Below are 11,168 nucleotides of genomic sequence, written 5' to 3' on the forward strand. Positions count from 1 at the left end.
AACTACTGGGAAATCCCTAGAGCGAACTTGAAGCTCGGAAAGCGGCTTGGCAGGGGCCAGTTTGGAGAGGTGCGACTTGGTGAAGTTCGAAATCGTGGAGTGACCAAAGCTGTTGCTGTGAAGACACTCAGAGGTTAGGCATAACATTAGCCATCACAGTAAACATCTTTCACATATGTATTCTATGCTGAAATGAATAACAGTTCAGTAAAGATCACGCTATAACAAGTACATACTGATAGCAAACTTGATATTTTTCAACCATTGCAATCTTTGTATGGATGTAATAGGCCATGTTTTACATTTAACGGTTACATCTTTGGTTACAGACTCGGCATCAGACAGCGATAAAAGAGACCTCCTGGGAGAACTGGACATCTTAGTTACCGTCGGCCAACACGAGAACATCATCTCATTGGTTGGAGCTTGCACAAAAGACGGTTAGTTCATTAGACTGTACTTAGGTTTTTAATTGTGTTCTTAGAAGTGTTGAGAATCATTTTTACCTGAACAGTGCACCAGAACGAAATCAATACCGACTCAACTTCTACATATCTGTATGCACATATTGATAGGTGCTCTTAGTATCGTGGTTGAGTACGCCTCTAACGGATGTCTGAAGGACTGGCTGGTCACCAACTCCGCCGAACTCAACATAGACTCTGAGTATGAGAACCAACCAGTACCTCTGTCTCTGCTTCCCATGGAGCAACTCATCAGGTTTGGCATTGATGTGGCAAACGGTATGAGTCATCTGGCGGCTATGGAGGTATGCTATTTCAAACTTTGTTAAGTATGTCCTAAACACCACGCTAGTTTGAATTAAGTATTCTTCGATATATTCATTGTTAATGAAACACCAATACGTACTAACCAAGCATCCAAGCATTACAACCTGAGTACAAGAAGTGTTTTATGTGTGTCTTAAGTTTGATATATATAATATCTTGTATATGTGCGTTTCATAACATGTTATATATATATATCATATTTTAACATATTATAAAACGTGCAAATATTCATATCATTTCAGTGTGTACACCGTGATCTGGCTGCAAGAAATATTCTTCTTGGGGAGAACCTCGTGGCTAAGGTATCTGACTTTGGACTGTCCCGGGACATCTATGAGAGCAGTGAATACGTGAAGAGCACTAAGGTGAGCATGCACCACATCTTCACGAGTTTTTTTTCTAAAAAGTAAAAATGCTGTATAAGAAAATTGTATTCTGAAATAAATTCTTCTTTTCTCAATCGAAGGGACTATTACATTATATAGTATAGACATAATTGTAGCTGTTGATGTGTAGTTTATGACAAAAGGTAATTTGTACTCCAACACGCCGAATTAAATTGGAAGTTTATTTGCAAGTTCGTGCCCGAGGGCTAATTGCAAGTTCATGTACATGGTATACACTTAGTGACAATGGACAGCCATAAATAATATTCTAATCTAATACTAGTGTTGGCTATTTCTAAACAGGTTGGGTTTGACTTCTTTTTTGGAAGCAGAGGGAGACGAAAAGCCCCACATTTTCTAGAATTTGTGGGTTCTGCGATTTCAAGAGAAAAGTAGCTTTCTGTTCGTCTGTCAATGTGGGGAAGTTGGGATAATACTTTGTGACTTCTCTAAACAGAGTGATTCTTTCGGTTTCGTTGAATGAACATTTGGAAATGAAGTGTGTCTCGTCTCCCACTGCTTTAGATGTACAATATTTACAAATTCTTTCACACACTGGTAATCTCTTGTAAAAGGTTTAAAAGACAATTTTATTACAGAGCAAGTTGCCCTTACGATGGATGGCGTATGAGTCTCTGTTCTACAACGTGTATACATCCCAGAGTGACGTGTGAGTACCATTCATACTGTAATACATGTATGATTGAACTACCATGTATAACACTATTATGTAGACTAAAAACGAATGTTATATTGAAAGAGTTAACAAGTCAAATGTCTTAAACCACTTTGAAAAATAATAAGATATAGCCAAACCTGTACCTTATACCCCCATTCCACTGGGACGGCGCTCTCGCGGCGCTCTCACGGCGATGGCAAATTTGACCATCGCGGTGAGAGCGCGGTGAAATCGCCAAGGTCGCCGTGGGAGCGCCGTGAGAGCGCGGTGAGAGCGCCGTGAGAGCACGGTGGAAGTGCCATCGCCGCGAGAGCGCCGTCACCACGACGATGGTATGGAGCCCTGCCAAACCATCGCCATGAGAGCGCCGAGGATGGCGATGCAACAATGATCGCCATGAGAGCGCCATGAGAGCGCAGAGAGAGCGCTGAGAGTACCAATAGGGCTGAACAATGGTAAATGATAGGACACATTCCACAGGGACGGCGATCTCACCGCGCTCTCGCTGCGCTCTCAACTATAGTTCATACAATCTTTATTCTTGAAGAAGTATATTTTGATGAATTTCTTTGTCAAATCTTACTTTTGTGTCATGAATCACTTCTTAATTAAAATCATGGGTAATACAAATTGGATAACTACACATACAATGCTTTTATTCAGCGTTTTGTATCACATGATTTCTCCAGATTAGATATAACATAAATTGGCGAAAAAGAAATCGGAGAAATGTTTTTAAAAAGTACAAATGATTTACAATGAATAAACTGAGATGGAATAATCAAGAACACTATTATTATGTCTTGACTTATTTTTTAAATGTCAACATAATAACATTTTAGTTTTCATGTTCTTAACCTGTAGATTGAGATTATGGAAGACTTATTTTCAATACATCAAATCGTTTCACTATCTTATAATTTACCATAATAACGTGGCATGATAATGATATTCATTTTGAATAAGTTACATGGCAAATTTAATTTTTTTAAAGCCAGCAAATCAAACGTATGGGTTATCTTAGACTCACGCTGAGCCCTGTACAGTGAGCAAAATGGGATTTGTTAACAGCCTTCATTTTATAATTTAAAACTGCATAAGACGTAAAGGTATGAATTAGTGGACAATAAAATACATCTTTTAAGTCTTTGGCAGCCCATAAAAGTTGCTGACTTTTAAGTTGTCCGTCGCGCTGAGAGCGCGCTGGCGTCGCAGTAAAGATTCCACTAGAGCAGCTTTTTCTGCCATCGCGGCGCTTTCACGGCGATGGGGCAAATTTGTCATCGCCGTGAGAGCGCCGTCAGAGCGCCGTCAAGTGGAATGGGGGCCTAACAGACTCACGAGGGACTGGCCAAATTTGACCGCTATGAACAGGTGACCACAATATAGAACAGAGATAAATGACCATAAGCAATAAGTAACACATGCTTACATTTCCCACTGGTACTGAGACACAAAATATCATGTATTTTGTAAGCAAGCGAGCCAAAAATGTATTTCTTGTGGTCAACGGTTTGTAGTTTAAGCACTAAGTAGTGCTGCGTTTAGTCAATCATAGTCAGGTAACGAGATTGCAATTGGTTAATTTCTAATGTTATCAGCGGAAACGTTTTTTTCTGTATTAGCATCACAGGCTTAGATGGATCTGTTTTGCATTTACAGGTGGTCCTTTGGAGTCCTTTTGTGGGAGATCATCACTCTGGGTAATTCTGATTATTAAGTGCGTGAAGAGACGTAATGCAAAAACCTGCAGTACAATTTATGGATATAACATGTTAGTTTTAAAAAGTAAAAAGTAACGTGAGAGTATCTCGATCGAGAAGAAATGCTAGGACTTCGTCCTATATCGGGTGATGATGGTATGTTGAATGGGTATGCAGCATAATGATTATCATGAATCATTTCTTGATATCGTCTCAGGTAAACAGCCTTACGAAGGGATGAACGGCAAGAGGATGATGGACATGATCAAAGGCGGCGGCCGGCTGGAGAAACCCGTGCCATGTCCGGACGAAATGTACATAAAGCGCAAATGTCCTTTCTTCGACCATAACATTAATGTAGTTTGATGAATATGACATTTCAAATCAGAATACATTGTGTACTTACATGTATGTGTGTTTGTATGTGTGTTCACGTGTGTGTATGTGTGCGTATGTGTGTGTGTTTACATGTGTGTATGCCTGTGCTTGTGTCTGTGTGTGTGTTAGTGTGTAAGTGTGTGTTTTTGTGTGTGTGTGTGTGTGTGAATATTAACATGATATTGTTTGTTTTGGCTGTATGTAGCTACTCAATAATGACAACATGCTGGAAGACCTTACCTGAGGACAGGCCGAGCTTTCCTCAACTCAAGTCAAGCCTGGATAGGACACTCCAAGATTCCCAGGTGGCTACCTTATAAGAAGTGTCGATTTTCGTAAACGTTACTAAATACAGTAGGTAATAAGTCTGAATGACTTAATTCGTTTTTTTTCTGACACAGCATTACACATCACTGCTGAGGTAGACCTACAACCGCTACGTCCGATTACGGAGACTGAACTGTGTTCCTAGGTGAGCAACGGCACCATCACAAAGAACATCATGGCACGGTCTTTAAAACTAAGCTGAACAGTTTGTTTAGTTTGTTCAGTGTTGTAAAGCATGTTGTGTGATCGAGTCATTAATTGTTATGCATCAGTTGTAAACAGTTCTTATTGTTATTTTCCAACTAAAGGACCGGAGTTGTACTCCTCATAATGTAAAGGTAATCAGTAGCCATAGAGATAGAATTACATAATAGGATCTACGAAATGATCGATTTATACTATAGGATAACATTCTGTGTTGCATTGTCAATTTTCTATTGATTATTTCATTTGACACTTAAGCTATATATATTCTGACCCAAATACTGTGGAGGCACGTGCTTTTTACGAAGTTGGAGGACCGTTTATCCCTCATTGTGTAACATACCAAGTCATATGAAATTTCATGGTTATTTACAAAATATTGTCCTGATGTCTATCTGTGTGTACGAATATATATTAATATATATATATATATATATATATATATATATATATATATACGTAACTTTGATAGACCAATGAAGACTAGAGAAAGTTTATTGATAATTAGTAGTCTGCATAAAATTGTCGCCCATCCCCTACATTCGTAAAGTTGTATTTGCTTGATTCCTGAAGTCTTGCCACAATTTGCTGCAATAGTTAGATGACGTAGAATTCATAAAACAGGATACAGAAAAGTACTAAGATTAACGTCAACATAATCGAAATTCCTACCGTAACGGTAAACTGTTGTCAGTGGACATAAGTCTAAGTTTTTCACCACCAAATAAGGTCAACCGAGGTGAGCTGTCGAGTAGCTATTGGAACCTGTTACTGACATTAACTAAATAAGCCTTTGATTTATGTGCGTAAAACAGGTCTTTTGTAGATTGTCGAGGCAAACATAGCGGTGTATTTGCTGTACACGTAACGTTCGCCAAGTGGGAAAGTACTCACTTGGCTTGGGTCAGTACTCTACATTTTAAACTACGGCAACTTTAAACGATAGCCTCGGAGAGAGACATCTTCATGTATGAGATGTTCTTTTATGAAACAAAATCATGGATTGTGGAGACAATACTAGTAATCTATTGTATTAATCAAATTGATTAATTTAATTAATGTGTTTCAAGGCCCAGGGCATTCACTATAAATGAAGAAAGTCCATTTGACAAACATGCATACATCGCATTGGAGTGGAGAGCATACTGAGTCAACTTTGCACATGTGACTTGTTTATCTACAGCAGCACATTATATTGGACATGCTTGGAACTTATATGACCCTTATGCTCGTGTTGTGACTGGGTCTGATTTGTTGTAACGTGTCGGAATGCTTGTTTGACATCGGGTGTTTGTCATCTGAACCGATGTGTTTCTGCAACACTGCATGTGCACAGATCAGTTTTCTCACAACTACCATTGTTATTCAACAGGTCCGTCTCGTGTGTACTGAAAAAAATTATATAACATGTCCGTTGTATTCATTAATATATCGGGTGTATTTGCAGCAAGACTGATATAAGTTAAGGCCACACCGACTTAGTTTTATGGACGACGTCCTCTGGAGACCCAAAAACTAATGCGCAAGGGCGAAAAAAATACATCACAAAAATGCTGCTAAACCACAGGACTAAACGTAAACATCCAACCCATTATTTCCCAGGCTTGTTTTGTCACATGTTTACCTCCCGTAAGACTGTAAGAGACAACCTCGCCATTTCAGTCATGTTTATATTGCCACTCTTGTGTAAAGAGGAAACAAGGGCGCTGTGGCCCATGCCTCGACCTTACCCCGGAGAGCAGAATCCTGACTAGCAGGCATAAAAATTCTGATTGACCGATATTGGGCGACATGTGCATGGCCACTTTCTTTTAGATCAGACGAAAATCAATAAGCGTAGATGCCATCCATAAATTTATGGCAGTGTGCCCTAATTGAATTCAACTAGAGGTGTTGCCTCAAACAAACCTATTGGTGTCGTATTTTTAAAGGTATTGTTAGTTCCACAAGGGGAGGTAGGGTTCCTTTAAAAAGAGGCGTAGCGTCAACTGCATAAAGGCGACAATGTCGTGCTAGTTGAAGTGAAACTTATTTATGATCAAATTTATGATCATGCAGGCGACGGCAAACATCGCTCAGTGTACAGGTTTAGATAACTTTCACGACCTGTACCTTTTGAGGGGAGGGACGGCAAACACTGATTATTTTCATCATTCTGTTGTTTTTTTCGTCGATTTAGCAGTGCATAGCGTTGATTGGCGATTTTCAGAATCTTCCAATTTGGACTGATGCGTCCATCCATAACTTACCGATTCAGATATGTGCTACCCACGGAAATATGTGTTTGTGGGCGGGTTTGTGTTTACCTAAGGTTACATTGTTTCTGCTGGCGTTTGGGTTAATGTTTTACTTAGGTTCAGGGCGTCACTACTATTTGCTGTGTCGCCGCGCAAGCGCACTGCACAAACTACAGGAGGAAGTTACAGCAGAAAAAAATAGTGACCGGGAACAAATTTTTTTTCCTGCGTTATATTAACTGAGACGAGAAACTTACCGAGGGAAAGTGCAATGTGATCACCCTATATCAACATGGGGAGTATCTTGGATGTCTATAGCACAAAGCTTCGTCCGTTTCTACCAGGACCAGCCGTCGTTGCTGTAATCCTCTGTATTTTTACAGTGGTGTCGTCAGGTGGGTGATAATCTTGTTCTATAACTTAACTCTCAACAGCTGCTTTCATTTCCGACATCGCTAATGTACATCACAATTATGTGACGTTGCAGAAAAACACAAGACAACTATGCTTCTATATGTAGCTATTTCGAACACAAAAAGGTACATCTTTGGCTCTTTCGCCCTGGTATTACAGTGAAGTGATCTGAAACCAGGTGGGATTGTTACTGAAATAGTCACAGATAAAACTCGGACGCCTTTTTTTAGCTTGGGTCTTCATTATTTTCGGAATAGTCCACGTTTACACAGAAGTACTTTGGAAATGATAGTTAAGTGTTTTAGAACACTCCGCGTTGATAGGTTTTCCATTTGCATTTTTAGTTGTTTTATAAAATAATTTATGTGCATTAAAGAGAGAGTTATTCTTTTGACACATTCGGACAGGGTAGGGTAAGGAGAGGGTAACATACTTAACCTGTAGTGTCCAGCATTAGCTCATTGATTTGACAATGCACAGTGCACAAAACAATCATGATATGACTCTAAAATTGCCACATTCTTCATGTAGTATACATGTAGTAAGGGAGGGGTTCCTCTGAGAGCCTGACAACGACCTGCCATGAGAGATGATTTACAGACTTTCAGTTTCATATTATAAGCTTTTATCACCTTACCCCGTTTGTGATCATCATGCATCATCGTGTCAAGTCTTTTAAAGTTTTTGAACTAAATAAAAGTATTTCGTGTGCTTCAAGAAGGTCACAATATCATAGAGGCTAAACTTAGCATGGAATCAGGTAATGTATTTATTATTATGTCCATTTTTACAGACTTCGTAAGTTACTTCACGATGACAGAAAACGAGGGGTTGGATCAGAATAACCATGAAACTATAGACAGCATCACTCGAGAGGAGTGCGCCCGGCTCTGCCTACAGGGGTCAACAGGAGTCACTCTGGGACAGTGCAGGTCCTTTGACTACAAGAAAGGTGGAAATCCTGTTCAGTGCATATTGAGCAGGTTCAACGATGATGACGAAAATACAAATTTAATACCTACTGATGACTTCGACTATTACCAAAGGAACGGTGAGTTGATTTACTTAAATAAGGGTCGCGTATAATCTGCTTGAAGGCTTAATAGTAATGGATCTTGTTCCATAATTACGGAAGCCTGGGTTCCATTCGAAAAGTACTAGTAGTTCGCTCCGGTTTATCATACACTATATGCAGTCATTTCTAGCTCTGGCATTCATTTATACACTATATACAGTCGCATTTCTGCTGTTCCAAAAGCGAACATCGGTGCGAACTACTACCCGGATCGTACCCAGGCTATAAATACGTGTGTATTTGTGTGTGTGTGTGTGTGTATTTGTGTATGTGTGTGTGCATGCGTGTTTGTGTGTGTGTGTGTGTGTGTGTGTGTGTGTGCGTGTGTGTGTGTGTGTGTGTGTGGTCCTCATTTGCATAAATTATTAGAAAATGCGATACAACCCTTTTTTTAGATAGAGTGTGTACGTCTGTTGCTTGGCGGAGGAGATGATCAAGTAACATAGTTTATGCAAATGAGAACCTTATTTTCATAATTGACGACAAACACAAATGATACAGCAGTTACCATATTCATTCATCATTGGTATAGAAGGTATAGAAATCAGTCCACGTAGAAGTTGAAGATACCTTGCTCAAAAATTCATTGATTTGGACTTTACGGACGATCTGGCCTCAGTTGCCTAACCCTATTCAGACCGGGCTTTTTTGGTAATCCCTGGACGGGGGGCTTTTGAGGCCCGCCACTTCTAAGTCCTCTAACTCTTGAACAACGTGCCGTAGGGCCACCAAATTTTCAGGACATGATATCGACATAATATCTGACTAGTATTTGACGTTTGATGTTACGTTGACGTAAGATGACGTAATTATGACGTCATCAATTTGATTATATTGGCCGGACCCATGAAAAAAGGGTATTCTAAGAAAACTTCAAGTTATACTACAAAAAATGTAACATCAAGTGCAGATAACAGAATAATAATGTTTATTACGACTTGTATTGCCAATAGCAACATCGATGACGTTATAATGACGTCACAAAATGACGTCATGCACATCTAAGATACGAGTTAGGCTCCGTCATATTATATCCACCACCTTGAATTTTTTAAAGTACTTTTTTGCAACAAATAATCACAAAGGGCAATGGAAATAGACTAAATTAATTCATTTATATGGTTTTTGATGAAAAAATACCAGGTGGTTACAAATTTTAAGGGATAATTAGCTTGTTATTCTTGATCTGGCCATACGGTCCGCCATCTTGGATTTTGGGCTGATGACGTCAGCAAATTAGCATAATTTATGCATATATAATTATGAAAGATATGCTAAATAATATAGGATTTTATTTATGTAACAAAATAGCAGTAATATAGCAAATAAATGTGAAAAATACATTGTTATACCAAAAATAGTGATTTTTGGCAAAACTGCCTGTCAACAAACGGTTGCCATGGCAACACGAAAAAATGGGAAATTTGTCAAACTTCGCAAAATTGTTGCCAACAATATTTTGGGAAAACTCAACAAATTTGGTGGCTTTAGCGTAAGGCGTTCTTGCGTTATAGGACATCGAAGTTGGCGCAGGCCTCAAAAGCCCCCCCCCCCCGTCTGAATAGGGTTAACATATAAAAAATGCAGAAACTTTGCTCCAACCTCTCGAAGAATATCCAGATGATCAAAATTACGACTTGATTTGCATAATCATTGTTTTTGTTACGTCTATGTATTTCCGCACCTTTACATTAATATCCTCTTGATAGCTTGATTGCTTTGAATCTTTTATGTTGCTACATATATGTATTAACGTACCAAAGAAATCAAATTTTCGTACCCTAGCAGCTTTTCCGGGGACTGCAGCATTTCATGTCAATCCTTTTGATACATGTTTTATTGATAGTCTAAGGGGGTAGAGGCACGGGTCAATGACCTCCGAACGCTTGTTCTATATGACTTATTATTTCATTAACGTTACCAATACAGCCAAATACATTTTCCTTAAGTCCCTGTCACATCGCACGATGTAACTGCCATAGATATACCGTATATTGCACGATGATCGCAGTAGATCGCAGATAAATCAGTTAAGCCCCGGTCACAAGAATCGTACGATTGACTGCGATGGCGATTTTATGCTTGGTAAAAGCGCAGTACGTCGTAAGTCGGGGAAGAATCGGAAGCAATGGTTTAAATATACAAAGTTGTGGTCACAAGAATCGTAATGCATCGTACGATGAGGTCATAAGAGCGTACCTGCGTCAATCGCAGTTGAATCATAGTACATCGGGGAGCATCCTATGACGAAAATAGAGCTGAAATAGATTTTGAACATGTTCAAACTTTCTCCACCGTCGTACGATTTTTATTGCCCCCATATCAGACTTCATTACGGACATTTTTTCTACTGATGAAGTTAAAGATTTATAGATTCTTAGCATGTGGTCATGGTTTCAGTTTCCCCTGATATTGTCGTTGTTGACGAAAAAAGAAACTATATCAGTTGCAACTGTTCACTGTAGCAACCCGAGAACAAGAGCCCGTAGAAGAGCCTGTGTTCAAGGCAATATTTTCCACGTGGCAGATTCAGTATCACGCACAGGTGATGCATGCATTTGTTTGATAGCTACATACTCGTGGGTTCATAATTAGATCAGATCTCAGCACTCGCCTGTTTCGGGTCAGTTTACCATAACCATAACCACGAGGAAACTTGAACAGAAAGGCCGGCTTATGATATAATGTTTATGATATGATTTTTGTCTGATGGTATTTTTTCTTGATAGCATATCATCAAAAGAAAGCAAAATATGATTTTCGAAAAAGCCTGACTCGTTATACCCCCTTCACATTAGGCGCGATTCGATCGGACGATGAGTCTGCGAGCTTTAAATTACGAGGAGGCATGACCCTGACGGGAAGGGGGAACTCAGCCATTACTTCGTCGGCATCAGGGTCATGCGACCTGGTAAATAAGAGCTAGCAGACTCGTCGACAGATCGCAATCGCGCATAAGGAGAAGAGGGCATTA

The sequence above is a fragment of the Branchiostoma floridae genome, chromosome 15 (assembly GCF_000003815.2).
Source record: "Branchiostoma floridae strain S238N-H82 chromosome 15, Bfl_VNyyK, whole genome shotgun sequence".
NCBI lineage: Eukaryota > Metazoa > Chordata > Leptocardii > Amphioxiformes > Branchiostomatidae > Branchiostoma > Branchiostoma floridae.